Below are 19,348 nucleotides of genomic sequence, written 5' to 3' on the forward strand. Positions count from 1 at the left end.
AATTATGATTAAAGGCCATCCTCAAATAAGGATTATACCTCCAGGCTTGAGCTCCTACCAAGAAGCCTGAGGTGTCTGAATTATTGTTGTTACTTGTTCATGGTAGAAAGATCAGAAAGATACAAACAAGCACAGAGAAGGTAAAAATAACTCATCACACAAAGAAATCACCACTAGTATATATAATTCCAAACTTTTAAAAATTGGATTTTATTGTCTGAGTACAATTTTCAAATTTGTGTTTTGACTGAAGTTAGGACTTATTTCCATATCAACAAATATATTTTTATACCATTATTCTTTATAGTAATTGCTTTGTCATCATTATCTCTTTCCATTTTATTATCTCTTTAGGTCAATACGAATTTTTCAATACTCAAAATAATACTACATACAAACTTCCTTGTATTTTTAAGTATCTGGGCAAATTTTCTGCAAATAAATTCTTGGAAGTGGGAATGCACATTTTGGAAAGGTATGCATGATTTAAAAGCTTCAGATAGATTTCCAATATGCCCTCCAGAAAAGAATTGATCATTTTATATTCTTGATAGGAATGTAAGCAATTGCTTTCTATTCCTGCACAGACATCTTGCCAACACTAAGTATTATCTTGGATTTTGTCTCTTTGATAGGAAATAAATGGTAATCTGTTTTGAGTTTTCATTTCTACAGTTACAGTGAAAGAAAAATTATTCCCACCTTTCAGACAATTGTATTTCTTCACTTATACATTGCCAATCTTTGTAATTTTCCCATTTTGCCATTAGTAAACGTTTAGACTTGTAAAACTCTCTAAATGCTAACGTGTGAGTGCTTTTGTTAGGCTCGTTCCTAACATAAACTGTTTTTTATCATGTCCCCTACAGCCCTATGGCCTTGAAAGAATTTTTTTTTCATTATAAGTAAGGAAATGAAAACTTCAAAGAGTTCAGTAACTTAGTCAGAATGACTTGTTACTATAGAAGATGCTGCTAGTGCTATTCCCAATCCCCTTGTGCATCTACTGCACCCATCCTCCAGCTGCTGTGATGGTCGGTGGCTAAACTTATAGTTGTACCCTTCTCTGGAAAATTATCCTCAGCCAAAAGGAGCCTATCCCAAATGCCAGGATGGCCTGCAACCAATGACTAATGTATGGGGAGGGGACACAAAAGCCCAGCTTGCTTGCCTCAAGGCCAGAAAACTCCAAGGTACCAGATCTGCTCCAGATCTTCCAGTGAGGTCAGGCTGAGGCTAGGCTTCATCTGAACACTCATCTTTGCCTGGATTTTTCCCCTGTCTTAGCCTGCTTTCCTCATTCCTCTAGGTTTCACTGAAGAGAACATCCTCAATAAGTCACTTGTATAGGAGTCTTCCTCTCAGCCACTTTTCTAGGGAACCCAACCTAAGACAGCTGGTGAGCAGGACATTTCATTTTCAAACCCAAAATCTAACTCCAGAATCCACATGTTCAATCAACAGAGCACACTATGTTCCTATCAAAGACACTGCCTCGGACGTAATGAAGATGGTAAACACTTTCTCCCAATTTGTCATTTGCCTTTTAACTTTGTCATATTCACCACAGAGAAGTATTAAAGGTATGTGGACAAATATATTGACATCTCCACTGTGATTTCAATTTTTCATGCCATGCTTATCCATGTATTATTCTAGATATTTTCTGATTTCATTTCTTTATATTTATTTTTTAAACAAATATACGTTTAGTTGGGTACTTATAATCATTCTAACACCACTAAAGATTCCATCATTAACTCACCAATTTGAAATGCTGCATTTATCATATTTACTTATGTATGTTCCCTTGAGCTTGTTTCTTGGCTTTCTACTCTTTTTTTGTCAATTTCTATACAAAGGACCAGCTCCAAAATGTTAAAGCTTTTTAATTGAAATTTTATGGGATATTTTGCCCCATTTTTATTTCAGATAAACTTTGAACCTAGACCAGTTTAAAGATAACTAAAACCTGATTGAACTGTACACTTATACGTACCTTTTGTATGTATGTTATTATTCAATAAAATTTTACCAAAAAAATTTGGTATTTTATTTGAAATTTCACCGTTTTTAAAACAATTTGGGGAGAATTGCCATCTTATAATATTGAAGAATTCTTCAAAAGCACACGCTATTTCTATTTATTAAAGTATTTTTGTGATCCTCAGTAAAGGTGCATAGTTTTTATATGCTTCATATACCTTAAATTTATTCTTAGATTTTATTATGATTTATATGATTGGAAATATCACTTTTTAAATGATTATCTATTGATAATATATAGAAGAGTTATTGATTATTTTATAAGTAAGATCTTATCAGTACAAATAGTGTTAATGTAACAGCTTGGATTGTTGTTAAAAATATCACCAGTAAATAATTTTGCATCTTAGGATACTCAATTTAATTCTAATGCTTCATAGATGTATTCACCATATGTTCAGTTTATTAATAAGTGAATTTGTGCTATGTTTTGGGGGCAAGACCAATAGTCTCTTCTAGGTGGAAGCCCAGGCTCCTCTGTTCTAACTGATTGGACATCTCCTCTGCTGGTTGGTCAAATTGTTAAATTTCCACAGGAGCCCTAGCGCTATGGCATAGCTGCTCCCAGTGAAGTTCAATATGCAATATTCCATACTGTTCTCAGGTTCCAGTGTTAGTCTATGAATCATACAAAAAAAAAACTAACAAGAAAAAAAATTATTGATTGCTTAGTGTGCCCAAAACTTTGCATTTATTATCTTAGTATTCATGATTTCATTCATTCATTCAAGACTCTTTACTATAACATCTACTATATGCTCAGTTCTCAGCTTAGGGTTTACTGTTAAAAAAAGACAAGAGAACAGTTATAATACCATGTGGTAGTAGAAACACAATGTTACAAGAGTTCATAGCAGAGGTACCTAAACCAGATCTGAATTCTCAGACTAGTTTTAGGATGTAAGTTCAAAACTGAGAGGTGAAGGAGAACTGAACAATGAAAGTTAGCAGAAGAAAGGGAACTTTTCTTCCTAGTAGAAGAGTAAGGTACCAGGCAGTGGGACAAAATCTGCAGAAGTTGAGGGTGGGGTGAAACAAGGGAAGGAGAGCAAAAAGCTTTCATTTTCCCCAAAATTTCCAAATTAGTGCCCTGACCTTAGAGTGTGGTTGAGAATTTGGCTGGTGTAATTTAGCAAGACAATTATCTAAGCAATAGTGGCCTCAGATCACTGGTTATGAGCAAAAAAGTATTTTCTTAAAGCAGACTCTGTTGTTTTCCATATACTTGAAGGCAAGCCAGCTTTAACTGGAAATTAGTTCTTTCAAAGAGAGAACAAAATAAAAGCTGGATACTCAGTTCTACTGAAATCTTTATGGGATCACAGTTCTCGAGAGACAGCAGGTAATCATTCAACTGTTTTACTACTACGTACCAGGAACATTGGCATTCAGCTCAGGATCTCTGAATCATTACTGTTCTCCACCTCAACATTACTCAGCAAATTCTATATGTTAAGGTTTATTATTTTAACACCCCACTCCTGGTTCCAATTATTGAAACCTCCCCTTACCCCTAAAAGTGTACCTGAAATAAACCACAGTATAGAAATGGAATAACCAGACCAAAGAAGGGAAAGATAGCACTGTGCTGTAGAAATCTACCAGAACCAGAGACCTGAATGCCATTAAAGTTGTTTTCCCTTATTCCTCCTCTCAAGGATAGATAATCAGGGTTTTTTCCACATGACCAATATACGATTACATCTTTCAAGCTTTACATCTTACAGATTTAGACACTTCCAAGGCACCAACTTGATCTCCTGCCCCCAATTCCAAAGTCACAAGGAAAAAGGCCTTTAGCTCAGCTTAGATTAGGTACCCCACCCTGGTCCAGTCAACTATAGTCAGGGAGATATGGTTCTTTGACAAAATATAGCTGCTTCTCTAGTAACCATATGGGAGAGGAGTACAGTTCTCTGAAAAGCAGGAGCGTGGGGACTGGAGATAGATATAAAAGAGATGGGGGGCCAGCCCCTTGGCCAAGCGGTTGAGTTCTTGTGCTCTGCTTCAGTGGCCCAGGGTTTCACTGGTTCGGATCCTGGGCATGGACCTAGCACCACTCATCAGGCTGTGCTGAGCTGGCGCCCTACATAGCAGAGCCAGAAGTACCTACAACTAGAATATACAACTATGTACTGGGGGGCTTTTGGGAGAAGAAGAAGAAAGAAAAAAGAAGATTGGCAACAGATGCTAGCTCAGGTGCCAATCTCAATAATAGTAATAATAAATAAATAAATAAAAGAGATGAGCAGATGTTGCCAACACATTCAATAAGCACACTAAGCAACTACTTACACAATGAGATTTTTCCATTTGATATCCTTAAAAGTCCCCTGCAACCAATTTCCAAGAACCAAAATTACACCATTGTGTGAAGGCGTTCTGTCTCCTGAAAACTTCAGTTAAAAAACAGAAGGTCCTCTGTAACTTCTCTGCCTCCACATCGCACTCCCTCCCCCTTACTTATTGCACTCCAATCAATGGACTTTTTTCTGTCCTTCAAACTTGCCCTAATAATTGTCACCTTATGAATTTTAGAGTTACTGTTTGCTCTGTCTAAAGTACCCTGCCTCCCAGAATCTTTGTATGGCTGGCTCCATCAGGCTTAAATGTCACTTTAGAGATTCTCTTATAATTATACAGTTTGAAGTAGTCCTCCATGATACATATTGTCCTAATAGCACTTATCAGTATCTAAAAATTTTTGGTGTACTTATTTGTTTTCTTATTATCTATAAGAAGCCGCAAGTAATAGAATACCCAGCTAAAAGTTGCATAAATTAGCGTTTATCATCTCACTTAATAAAAGTGTTCAGAGGTGGGTAGTTTCGTGGCTGTTTACGTAGTTCAACAATGTCATCAGGAACCCGGAATTGGGTCTTTCTGCTCTGCCATCTTCTAAGTGTTGTCCATGTGGCCTCTTTTGGCTTCAAGACACACAAATCCCAAAGCAGGATGGGAGTGGGAACTTCCTGCACATCTAAGGGGGAGAAACCCTTTCCAAGAAGCCTCCAGCACACTTTCGCTGAAGTTGCAATGGCCAGAATTTAGTTACATATTCAAACCTCAGCCTCCAGAGAGGCTGAGAAAGCAAGCATCTGGTATTTTCATCTTCCATTCATCAGGGAGGTGAGCTCTGATAGCAAGGTAGGCAGGGACAGCAATGGCCATTGGGCAGGTGAAAAAGCAAGGTCTATGACATGATCTGTCTCTGTCTTTATCTGAAGAATGGAAGTTTCACAAGAGCAGGCACCTGGCGCCAAGCCGCCTCAGTCCTGAACTGACCAGCTCTGTGAGTCTATAAATTCCCTTTATTGTGTAAGCCTGTTGGAGTTTTATTCCATTACTTACAACCAAAAGCATCCCAAGTGATAACCCAACCCAATCTGATAAGCGAATATAACCCAGCCAGTCTTTGGGCAACTCTAACAGGCAGGGCCGGTTTATTCATGAGGCCCAGTAGGAACGGTGCCTAGGTCCTACACTGCTTGGAGGGGCCTGTGCAAATGTTTTCATTTTCATTTTTCTTAAATTAGAGGGGAAAAAAATTAATGAATCCAGTCTGGATTATATTTATCTTTCTCCCAATGCAGTTGTAAAATATAATTTGTAATATCTTTTTATGGAGGAAGGGCCCACAAAGGTAGAAGTGCCTGGGGGCCTCTAATGTCCTAATGTCATGCTGCTTTCATGAACTCTGATTAGGTCATATAATTAGTATCTTGGGAAGTCAATATAAGACCCTTTGGAAGTGAGAAAGATAGGAAGGGATTTTGATAGTGGAGAGAAATTTAGGAAAGTAGCCAGGTGAGTCATCTGCTCTTTTAGAAATACATTCCGAGCCAGGGAATTCTAATGGGGAGTCCTGAAAACCCAAGGGCGTGCCAGATGCTCCTGGGAATCTAGAGAGTGGGAAATAACAGCATTGTGGGAACATGGGCCACAGAAGGAAAGGAAAAGAAGAGAAGCTGAGAGTGGATAAAAGGGCATAAATATAAATAATTTCCATGTATCAGCAATGGCTTTGGTTACAAGCTCTACAGGCCATTTTAGCTGGGGGCTATGACTGCTGTTCTAACATCGCAACATTTCCCCACTTTTGAAACAAGCTCTCAGACTATGCTTCAGAAATCTGTCATCAACATCTGGGTTAGATTGCTTTATATTGTGAGTTACCGTGTCCTGTCCTTTTCCTTATTATAATTTCAGGGTCCACATATGGTAAAATTAAAGGGAAGAAAAAAGAAGACCCTCCGCCAGATTAGAGATTTCTAGCTCTGTCTTTGTTACTCCCAGGAGGGTCTGTTTATTCAAAATAGAGCAAAAAAAAAAAAAAAGTTTTAAGAACATAGTCATTTTAACTGTCAAACTGGTGCAGCAGATGCAGGATTTGGGACGACCAGCTCCCTCTGCTGCGCCACCTCCCGCAGGCTTCTGGATCACTCTTGATTCTGCAATTGGACAGTGAGAGGGTCTGAACAGATCATCTCTAGGGTCCCTTCTAGCTCCAAATAATGCTAATTTTGTAGATCATGCAGCAAGTGAGTAGTTTTGTAGAATCAAACCAAAAACAACGGTCGCTGCTCTGGGCAGGCTAGAGCCACCGCTACCCACAGCTCTTCCTTTGGCATCATCCTGCTCCGGGCAGCCCTCCTTCAGGACCAGCCCATGAAGGCCAGTCGCACAGTGCTCACCAGCAGCGCTGGAGAAAGGCTGCACAGGGTGATCATTTGGTGTCCTTACCTGGCCATTCATTGTGAAAATCAGAGTGAAGCAGGCAGGGAGTGGGACCGAACCAGCTGTGGAAGTCAAGTCTTAGGGAAACGACCCCCATCAAGGCCCTCTCCCTCCCGAGGCACCTGTCTGCCAAATCTTCCCTGCTGCCTTGAACTGTCCAAAAAAGATAGCAGACTTGAGATCCTGTGCCCATATTTTATTGTTCGAAAATCAATCATTCTTCTGGAAAGGGATAGTGGTGATGATTGCACAATATTGCGAAGGTACTTAATGCTACTGAACTGTAGATTTAAAAATGATACAATGGCCAAAAAAAATCAATGACTCAAAAATCAATGATTCATTCTTGTTTTTTAAGTTTCTCAGCCCATTTACTATCAAAATCTTTACTGTGTCTTTTCTTAGAAGTCTAGTTGGCCATATCTCGCAGGAGCCTTAGAAATGCATTGTGGGTTGGCTCATTTGCCTTCAGGTTAAGCAAGAATGCTCTTAACAGTGACCACTCTGTGTGGGAGGAGAGGCTGGCTAAGACTGCTCTCCACACAGGGATGTTTATAGCTAATCTCCACATTCTAATTTTGATGTCATTTTAGTATCTTTGTGCGCAGACTCCTTTGTTCTGCTCATTGAACCTGATGGTCTGTCCACATTACTTTCCCAGCCTTCCAAATAGAAACCAAACTTCAGTCTGCTTTGGCTTTAATTTTTATTGTTAAATATAACATATGGAAAAGTGCATAAAACAGATGTGTAGTATAATGACTAGTTATAAAATGAACCCTCGTGAAGTTACCAGTATTGAAGAAATAGAACATTGCTACACCCTCTGTTTCTTTTATGTTTCCCAACTTCCTCTCCTCCCAGGAGTAAAGACTTGATTACCATAAAAGTAAAAAGTAAAAAACCTCTTTGTCCTTTTTTGTTTACCACCTGTGAATACTTCGCCTATCATGGTTCTTGAACTTTATAAATGTAATCACGGGGCTGGTTTCAGCTTATTCTTTAACCATGTCATTTGCCCTGCTCATAACGTACAGAGCTTTTTTTGGACGCTCTTTCCCCGTTTGTGATAGCTTTAGAGACAGCTGTGCTATCTCAAGTATTGTTTCAGTGCTAAGAGATTAATTGTCTCCCAGTACTTCATTATTAAAGCCTCTCTCTCCTTCTGTTACACTGATTTAGCTGAGCAGGAAATGAAATGTGTCTTTGTCCAGGGGTTACACTCAGAATAGTTAACGAGTCAGCAGAGGCCCCCATCAATCAGAACAGACAATAGCCACAAGGCAGGGTGCTGGCATGACTGAACTTCAGTCCTGCCCAGGTCCTTGCTCTTCCTTCTGCCTGGATTCACCTATCCTTCAAGGTCTAGTCCAGGGTCCAGATCCCAGCTCAGTCCCAAACTTAACAGCACAAGTTGGACAAGTGACAAACTCTTAGTTTTCTTATCTATAAAAGGAGGAGACTGGGTTAGAATATTTCTGCAGATTCTTCCAGATCTAAAGTTTTATGACTGGAAGAGGCTTATCTGCGTCTGTTATCATCTTTATCATTCTCTACTTTACATTCCAGTTGTGTTCAACTGGACACTCAACAAAACTAAGCATCAAGAGGCCGGGATCAGGCCTTGACTCACCTTTCAGCCCTCAGAAGGTATAATTCATAGGAACAGTCAGATGAGTGTTCGATGAACTAAGTCCCAGTTCTACAATGCCTTCCCTGACTACTCCAATATGTTCTGTTTTTCCTGAAATTCTCTATCCATCCCTTGGCTTTTAATCTTGGGCTTCCTCTTAATTTTTCATTCTATGAAGTTGAAAATTTAAAAGAATAATTTTATTTCTATAAGCAAGACAATAGATCCTCCAGGTAGCCTGCACCCTATCCACAACAATATCAGAACCTGGACTTTAGCAATATTCTATGTTTATTGAATAAATGGTTGGCACTCTACCGTAGAACCGTGACTCCTTCACCAAGTACTGTATGTAGACTGGGTGGATTAAACAACAAACATTTCTCTCTCACAGTTCTGTAGGCTGGGAAGACCAGGGCACAGGGAAATTCAGTGTCTGGTGTGAGTCCTCTTCCTGGTTCACAGAAGGCCATCTTCTTGCTGTGTCCTCACACGGCAGAAGAGGCGAGAGAGCTCTCCAGGATCTCTTTTATAAGGACATTAATCTCATTCATGAGAGCTCTACTCTCATCATCTAACCACCTCCCAAAGCCCTCACTTCCTTACACCATCACCTTGGGGTTAGGATTTCAACATTTGCATTTGGGAGGGAAACAAACATTCAGTCCATAGCAAACACTGCTACCATTCCACGTGGTTTAAGATGGGAGCCTACTTGGTTTTTCCATTTCAGGGCTTAGTGGTGTGGACCTTTAGCTTGTCAGTCTGGGCAGTGGAAGTATCATTACACTAATAATGTTCTTGAGGTGGGGTGGGAGTTTCTTCTTTATTAGCAGAACTCAAATGAATGTCAGCTCCATGTTGAGAAAACATTGTCAGAAATTCTGGGTTTTCCTTGGTGTGGGAGTGTAGAGGTCTCTCACTTTTCAGGCTTATCATTTCTCTGCCATGGGCACTGCTATGACTCAAGATTCAGCACCTTTTGGGTGTCTGAAAAGTTCATCAGTCTGAGGAGGCAGCTAGGTGCCTGCTCCAGTCAAGCACTAGACTATTTAACTAAATTAAAACCAGAAGTCTATAAACTGGCCCCAGCTGTACTACCTCTAATGACTCTAAGCTGGGCTTTCAAGTATTTTGCTATTTTTAAAGTCAATCATTTTTCCATGCCTGCATTTTGTTTTACAGTAACACTTATGCAGCAAAAATTTTTCCATAAGCCTTCAAAATAGATGTAATATGCCCTAGCCTAGTTCTCTCCTTTAAGATTATTGTTCTGATAACTTCAATCTATGAAATTTTTCACCAGCCCCTCTCATTGTGCCTCAAGTATTTTTGTTCTTTGTGCTAAAAATGCTAAGGGAGACAGTGGTCAAGGTATTTAATCAAAGTGAATGAAATAAAGACGTAAACCATCCGTGTCTTTCCTGGGTTGTATTATGTAGGCTTAGCTTGGTTTGCTTTTAAAGTCACCTTGGCTGTAAGACATACAGAGTGACGGGAACTAGGACTTAATATGAGAGCATCCATTCTGTAGCAGAATAAACTAAAAATAATGCACCAACCAAGGGTTCTAGGGAGAAATCCGATCTTCAAGGGAGTGGGAGCAATGAACATGGAACACCTCTTCGTATTCTTCCTCAACATAGATAGGCCACTGGTGTTTGATGCCAAGAAGCAGACTGTGACCTAAACTCTAGTCTTGGCTGAAATTAGATCTTCCTGGAGAAGTTACAAAAGTAATACTTGTTCATTACAGACAATTTGGAAGATACCAAAAGGTAAAAAGAAAAAACGTATTTTAATTAAAAATCATACCCAGAGTCAGTCATCATATCTATGCCCTCTCTTCAGATTACTAGTCCCTTTTAAAGTTTGGGGCTTTTGTACAGAAAACAATGCAACGCAGGTGGAGACTAACCTAGCAAGTCTAAGGAGAATGGAGATTGGACGGGAAGAGTCCAAGGTCCAGGAAATGTGTGATGGTAGCTCTCCTACAGTCCAACTCTTTGGAGTGGGCCCTGACAGTGACCTAACAGCAGAGCTGTCTTACATGCAGACCCGCCTCGCTGGCCTCATGCTCTGTTCCAACACCTTGCAAACCCAGGGCCCTGCACTTTGGCATCTTAAGGCAGACAGTTGATTCCACTAGGAGAATGGTAGAAATCCCAGCTTTCCCTTTTCTCCATCTCCTCCAGCTCAGGCAGTCCTTCAGTGAGTCCTACCAAAGACAGTATGAGCTTCTAAGACACTAAAGGAACAGAGTGCCCACACTCCATTCAGTGGACATTCCCTGTCCATTCAGCCAACACTTCCTGCCACTGGCCACACAGGTGCCTCCCACAAGTCAGACCCATGTAAAGATGAGACACAGTCTACAGCAGCCAATACTGCAAGAAAAAATAACGTGATTCAACATAAGCTACTTTGGGAAGGGCAGATTGACAACATCGCTATGTGTGAAGGAACAAACCAAGATTGAGAGATTTCACTGTGATATGGCTCCAAGCTCCCTTGGGACTGAGAGAGGGAGCAGAGCAGTGACAGTGAGACTTTTACTCTCACAAAGGACAGGTGGGAGGTTCTTCCACTAGCAGCTATGTAGATTTCTACTCTCAATGACTGAGGCACCAAAGGGGGCAGTGGAATAACAGCCGGTGTGGAGAATAGGCGCCTGGGGAGGGTGATGGCAAACGAATTCCTCACCCTCTCAGGGAGGAAAGCACTGGGAAATGGTGATCTTAGGGACTCAGGACTGAGGACTCCTGACACTCCCGATATGCCCCCGACTCTAACCCCAGCTCAAGATAGGGCTCGTCAGTCATCAGCGGTCCTAAAGCCCCAAGTAAGTTGCATGAGTAAGTGGCACAGATGCCCATGACTGCCATACAACCTTCTCCTCCTTAACCTAACTTGAAGCCTCATGGGGAGGCCTCTATGGCTAGTTGACCAAACACAAAAAAAGAATTAGATAATTCTGCGTGGTTTTCCACCACCACCCAAAAGTAGATGACTGTAGCACCACAGCTGTACCCAGGGTGGTTCTGAAGGGTAGTATTTAAAGAAGATCCAACTCCCAGTGGGCAGAACTTTGAGCAGTGCATCTGGCTGCTCCTTTTGCCTAGAAGGAGACAAGGGAAGTGGTATGGATCTACATCGATTTGGGGCAGTAGCTAATGGTTTAGGTGGATAGTCAGAGACTGAAAAGGAGTACGATTGGAAAATTGTTGACAAAGAGGTCTGGGAAACTAGTATGTGACTAGATAATGTTCACACAGAGTGTAAAAATATTCATGTGTCATGTCAATGCTCCCCAAAGAGCAGGCTCAGAAGGAGAATTTTTATAATCAAGTGGACAAGTTGGCCTGTTCTGTGGATGTCAGCCAACCTCTCTCCCCAGTAGCCATCCTTTCCCTTGCCCAATGAACTCCAAACCATATAGGGATGAAGTTTACGTATGGGCTGAGAACATAGACTTTCTGCCAGCAAGGCCAATTTGGCCACAGCTTCTGCTGAGTGCCTAATGTCCCAACAGCAGAGAGCAACACTGAACTCCTGATATGGCACCATTCCTGGGGGGTGGCGTGGGGGGGGGGGTGGTGTGGAGAAGCAGGGAACCAGCCAGCCACCTGATGGCAGATTGATTACACTGGACCACTTCCATCGTAGAAGTGGCAGCACTTCGTTCTCAATGGAATAGATACATTCTCTGGATAGGGATTTGCCTTCTCTCTCTATAATGTACTTGGGCCTACTTCTTCCACCTATTACCAGATCTCCTTCAGCTTCTCCAAATCCTAGGCCAAAGGCATGTGCAGCTCTGTGGTAAAAAGTCCCAGCTTCTTCTTCAAGTCACCCACAGCATCAGAGCTGGAGATGGTAAGAGACACATGTGGATTCCAAACCCAGGGTTTGTAAGAGCATTTAATGAAGGGACTATTTACATTGGTGTGGGCAGAGATAAAGGAATCAATAAGGGATGGAGAAGCACCAGGAACTAGCCACAAAGGGAGCCATTACCACCTCCATGCATGAATGGACAAAGCACAGGACCAATATCATTGTAGTCCAGGGAGAGCTTGAGCCACAGAAGGAGGCCATCAACGAGAGCTGTAAATGTGGAGGAATGCAGCCACTGCCACACTATGCCACAGCAGGACAGGAGTAGTGGGAGAGAATAACCCTCCCCCTCTTCAACTCTCAGCTCGTTGTCTTCAGCCGATGCTTCCCCTTGGCAAGGGAGCCTGGGTGACGCAGTTAGTAGGAGTTAGCAGACCAGGGCAGAGAATGGAAATGGGGAAGAGGGAGGGGCAAACTGAGAGAACAGCTCCACTCAGGAAAAAAGGCATTTAGGGCTCATCATGGACAAGTGATCTATAGCAATTCCGACTATGCTATGGGAATCAGAGAGCGAACACAGAGGGTAAATTATTTTTTAGTCAACATCCAGCTGGAGCAGTTCATTTGCAGGATCAGTAACAAGTATCACTTCAGAGTGTCCCCCAACTGAGGGACACAAGTTACTACAAACCCCATATTGGTAAAATTGTTCAACCATCACTTCTTTAAAGAAACTGGGACCCAGAACAATTAAGTTGGTTAGTGGAAAGAGAATTTAGGTCAGTTAGTTCAGGCTCTTCCTACTCTATCATGCTGTGTCTGGAATTGAGGAGAAGAGGCAGTATTTCTAGTTTTATTTATTATTTATGTATTTATTTACAGCATGAATGTTTCCGAGGCCTGAATTTTTCCCATTTGCACATTTACTCGCTCCACTTTTTTTTAAATTAAGACACAATTGGCATATAACATTATATTAGTTTCAGGTGTACAACATAATGGTTCGATATTTGTAAATATTGCACAATGATCACCACAAGTCTAGTTAACATCCATTATCACACATTGTTATAAGTTTTTTTGTGTGTGATGAGAACTTTTAAGATTTATTCTCTTAACAACTTTCAAATATACAATACAGTATTATTAACTATAGTCACCATGCTGTACATTACATCCCAATGACATTTATTTTATAACTGGAAGTTTATGCCACCTTCACTCATTTCACTCACCTCCCATTCCCCTGCCTCTAGCAACCATCAATCTGTTATCGCTATGAGTTTGGTGTTTTGGTGGGCGGGGGGGGTGTTGTTTATTTGTTTGTTTTTTGGATTCCACATATAAGTGAGATCATATGTATTTGTCTTTCTCTGTCTGACTTATTTCACTTGGCATAATGCCCTCATCATGGGCATCCATGTTATGGCAAATGGCAAGATTTTCTTCCTTTTTATGGCTTAGTAATATTCTATTGCATATATATATATATATATATATATATATACACTACATTTTCTTTATCCGTTCATCCATAGATGGATGCTCAGGTTGCTTCCATGTTTCGGCAATTGTAAACAATGCTGCAGCGAATAGTATTTAAGTACTTTCTAAGTATTTAAAAATTGAACTAACTTGTAAGACCTGAAAGCATAAAACTCCTAGAAGAAAACATAGGGAAAAACCTCCTTAACATGGGTCTAGGCAACAATTTTTTGGATATGACACCAAAAGCACAAGAAAAAAAAGCAAAAATAAACAAGTGGGACTACATCAAACTAAAAAGCTTCCACACAGCAAAAGAAACAATCAAGAAAATTAAAAGGCAATCTATGAAATGGGAGAAATATTTGCAAACCATTTATCTGATAAGAGGTTAATATTCAATAAGAAATTCATACAATTCAATAGCAAAAAACCCCAAACAATCTGATTAAAAACTCGATGGAGGACTTGAATAGACATTTTCCCAAAGAAGACATACAAATGGCCAATAGGTACATGAAAAGGTGCTCCACATCACTAATCATCAGGGGAATGCAAATCAAAACCACGATGAGATATCATGTCACACCTGTTAGAATGGCTATTATAAAAGACAAGAGATAAGCATTGGCGAGGATGTGGAGAAAAGGGACCCTCGTGCACTGTTGGTGGGAATGTAAATTGGTGCAGCCACGAGGGAAAACAGTATGGAGGTTCCTCAAAAAATTAATAGACCTACCATATGAAACAGTAATTCCACTTCTGTGTATATATCCAAAGGACATAAAATCATTATCTCAAAAGAGATATCTGCACTCCCATGTTTATTGCAGCATTATTCACTATAGCCAAGATATGGAAGCAACCTAAGTGTCCACTGGAGTATAAACGAATAAAGAAAACATGCTATACATATATACAATCGAATGTTATTCAGCCATAAGAAAGAAGGAAATCCTGCCATTTGTGGCAACATGGATGGACCTTAAGGGCGTTATGCTAAGGCAGACAGAGAAAGACAAATACTGTACAATTTCACTTATAAGTGGAATCTAAAAACATCAAACTCATAGAAACAGCACAATGGTGGTTGCCAGGGGCTGAGGGGTGGGGGAAATGGGCAGAGGTTGATCAAAGGGCACAAACTTTCAGTTATAAGATGAATAAGTTCTGGGGATCTAACGTACAGCATGGTGACCGTAGTTAACAATAGTGTACTGTATACTTGACAGTTGCTATGAGAGTGGAGCTGTTATGCTTTCGCTATAACAACAGCAACAAAATGGTAATTAGGTGAGGTAAAGCATGTGTTAACTAATCTTATTGAGGTAAACATTTCACTATAAATGTATATGTGTGTGTGTATCAAATCATCACACTGTACACCTTAAACTTGCACAACATTAATACGTCAATTATATCTCAATCTAGAAAAAATTGAATTAACTCTCGTGGAATACCATATAACATAATACTCAGTCCAGTCATTAAGGTAAAATAATCAGCAAAGTCTACACCCAGGGGAGTGTTCTCAAAGCTTTTTATTCCAATCCCAAGTCTCATTCCTAGGTTATCCTGCCTTGTATCAGCCCTCATGAGCTGTTAATCCTTCAGGTGGTTTGAATTACAGGCAGCTGTACTGAGTAGCGTTCCAACGCCCAGGAGAGTCTCTTGCGATACTCAGAAGTCTTGACCTCTGTTTTCTCACTCTTAGTTTCATAAATGATGATTTAGAAACCGTCAGATACAAAGGGCAAGGCCAGCTCCTAACCTCCCCTATACTCTGTAAGAGTGTGTTCTACCATCTACCAAATACTACCTTATCTCATCTAGATAAAATATTAGTCAGTGGAGGCCTCCTCAAGATTCTGGAGCCATCTTTGCCTCTCCCTCCATGCTCCCCACATCTAATCACTTAAAGATCTCTTGCGTTTTCCTTAGTAGTTGCTTTCTTCCTCTGCTCATGATTATTACCCTGGTCCAGAACCTCACCCACTTGTTCTTAGATGGGCCTCAATACCTTCTAACTAGTTATCTGCTTTTAGACTCTTCCTTTACAGTCTATCCTGTTTTCTAGGAATGAATACTATTTCTAGAACATTCCCTGAGGAAACTATACTAGGGTCCAACAAAGCCTGATCTCCTCCATCATGGAATTCAAGTCCCCTATTAACCAACCACATCTCATCTGGACAAGGTACTCTCACAGCCCGAGTTTTCCACTCTAGTCAGACTGATTCTCTAAAGACTATGTTCAAACCTGCTTTTCCAAGTCACTTAAAATGTCCCACCCCTCCTCTAAACCAAGTTCTTTATCTCATGGCTTTCTATGTTCCACCTCTTTATCAGGGTTTGGATTTTAGGCCTCAATAGTATTTTACTTTTATTGCACAGTCTAGACCTTAATTGCCCTTCTACGAGGACTCAAGCAGCCCTTAACAATTATGGGTGAAAAAATTGCTTCGAGCGCTTATTGTGTGCCAGGTACCATTCTAAGTGCTTTACAGCTTTACATATATAAACTAATTTAATCCAAGCAATTCTATGGAGATAGGTTCTATTATCAGCATTTTACAGATGAGAAAATTAAGACATGGAGAAGTTAAATACCTTGCCCCAAATCGCCCAGGCAATAAAAGGTGAATTGTGAGTTTGAACCGACATGGAATTTGTCTCCAGAAACCAAGTTATTCGGCGTCCCCTGAGGAGCCCGGGACGGGCTTGTTGAGAGCCCACAACACATTCTAATATTTAACTATTTCCTTCTCCCAATTAGTTGATGCTATGAATCTAATGCAAATTTATGCATCAAGTACTACAACACTCTATTTCCTGAGGCATGGATTGAAAACTGTCACAATTTCATATAAAATCTCACACATCTGTGGTTCTTCCAATAGAAACCTTTTCTGGGCAGAAGTATATTCAGGTAGTGTAAGCATTTTGCCCCTGAAGGGACCCCTCTGGCTTTTGGTCATTTGATGGACTCCCTACACAGCATTTCTTTTCCTTGGGACTGATTTAACTTGCTTAATTTTGCACTTGTCAAACACAAGGGATATGATGAATCCTTCTGAGTTACAGATTCATCAAAAACATCTGTTAATTTACTAAAAATGCACCATGGCTTGAATTGTTCCTCGCAAAACAGGATCTTGTTCATCTGTGAACAAATTTCTGTTCCTTTCTCAAGAGTTATATCCATGATGTTGTGAAAGAAGGGACATCACTCAGTGTCCACTTGCATATTTAAACAAGTCATTCTTGCCCTTTTCTCTTTCCTTGATACAAGGGATGTTTAGATTATCACTTTCGATATGATACAAAACAGCATTTCCTCCCTTTTGACCCAGCAGTGTCCATATCTCTTTTTAGAGTTTCAGACAATGATACAATGTTTTATTTACTGTCATTCTATGGTGCATTCTACACAAAATAACAGGAAATTTTAGTAACTCAAACAGAACCACCAGAGGAAAGGTAAGACTTGAGGAGATTGCTACCACTAGCCCAACCCTACAAAATATAAATAAACATACCTAAAAGTGACCAACTGTCTCATCCCAGACTCAAAACAAAGGCCTTTGTCTGTAATAGGAATAATCCTCAATAGAGGTGTTCCTGTAGGAAAATAGGCTTGTATTTTCACATGTGTTTCTTGGGTTCACATAATTCTTAAAACATTTTGAGAGTAACTTCTCAAGTTTTAAAATTGTGGTATGTCAAATCATTTTCACAAAATGACCTTTTCTTACCATAAATAAATAGTTGACTTATTGAAGTCTTCCTCTGTGGCAAAACAAAATTGTTTATCCTACTATGACATGATGGAGTGATAGGAGCCTGCAGCCTTCTTACGGGAGAGGTTCACATCTGGGATATACTTTTTAAATGGTGTCAACTGAGTTCTCACTTAATATTGGTGAATAAGTATCTGTAATATTATGGACCAGACAACAGTTGATACCTTTCTTTTTTCCCTTCTAAACATATCCTAAAAATTGGGGTCCAGTGAGGATTTCTGGCATAAGACAAAAGTAGGTATTTTTTCTTGATAAATTGGATCAAAGCATTGCTTACATCTTGATACTTTGTATGTGCTCTGGAACATTTAATCTGATAGTCTAGACATTATCAGAGTAACATGTGGTATGGAGAACATTTATAAAAACAAGTGAGTATAAGCTTAAAATGGAAAGCAGTTCTTCCAACACAGCTCTTTCCTATAATAATTTATTAGCTATTTCACTTCGACATAATGAGAGCTCTACCTAGTTGTATGCTCACGATAGATATTTCTGCTACAAAGAGAAGTACAGTGATACTGCACTTCTGTGCATGGGTGTCTGTCACATAGAGACATAGTCTTGTGTCCACTATGTAGCACACAAGCTTTTGTTCACCTCCTGGAGTGTGCCTGTGGCTTTCACCAATGGAAGTGGGCCCATGAGCCAAGCAGTCAACTGAAATGTGTTTGAAAATTTAATGGTTAATCACTCTTTTTGAGTTGCAGCAGAGGGTCTCCTGATGTACTCGACTGGTTTCACATAGACGGCACAAAACACAGAGCTTAGTGGCACACAAAACCAGACTGCTTTTACTGGACTGCCCAGCTTGGAATTTTTTTGATTCTATTTTGAGCCTCACTGGTAAAAGCCAAAGAAGAATCAGCAGAAGCCATCTCACCTTTTCATTGCTCTTAACTTTACCCTTTTGCTTAGTTTACTTCATTTCATCAACATTTTAAAGATGACATTGTAACTCCAAAGTTGAGTAATTTTCCTGAGATCCTAAGTGGTTGGTGGTGGAAGCAGGATACTTCCACTTCTCCAGCCTAAGTCAAAGGCACTCTCTGTGAAACACACAAGGCTTCTGACAAAGCTTTCAGTACAAAGAAGGATAATAGCCAGCACCTGAGTGTACGGTGCATTCTTATTTAATTCTCACAACAACCTTGAGGCAGTTGCCTATATTTTATCTCCATTTTAAAGATGGGGAAACTAAGTCTCAGAAGTTAAGTCTCCTTCTCGAGGTCACACAGCTAGTAAAATGTCCGGGATTGAAACTCAAGTCTGTCTGCTGCCAAAGCTTGATCTTAACCATTTAGCTAACTTACTCAGAACTATATGAAACAGCTGTCCCACCAGCTATTGCTCACTTACAGCTGATCATGGTGCTGTAAGTCAGCCGCAGCTCTTTGAACCCCTTGAAATCCCATGAAGTCACACCACGCCTTGCTCCAGTTTCTTTCAGTTCTTATTAATAAGACTGGCCAAACCTCTCAGTCTGCAATGTTATGATGCCCCTTATAATGCCAAAACGACTTCCATCAATCCCAAATTTCTCTGTGTTCTCTAAACTATTTCCTTGGAGGCAGCTTGAACAGCAGAAAGGCATGATATAACAAATGGCATGGTGTTCTTCCTTTGTTTCTTCCAGCAGGTATAGTGTTAACCACCACATGCACACCATTGGTCAACCATGACGTGTGTTAGAACGTACAGACACAAAAACTGAATAAAAAGAGCTGACAATGGAACAAACATGTTCCAGAACACTACTCAACTTAGGATGGCACTGAAGGGTGTCCACTCACTGAGAGTTTGTAAA

The sequence above is a fragment of the Equus asinus genome, chromosome 10 (genome assembly GCF_041296235.1).
Source record: "Equus asinus isolate D_3611 breed Donkey chromosome 10, EquAss-T2T_v2, whole genome shotgun sequence".
NCBI lineage: Eukaryota > Metazoa > Chordata > Mammalia > Perissodactyla > Equidae > Equus > Equus asinus.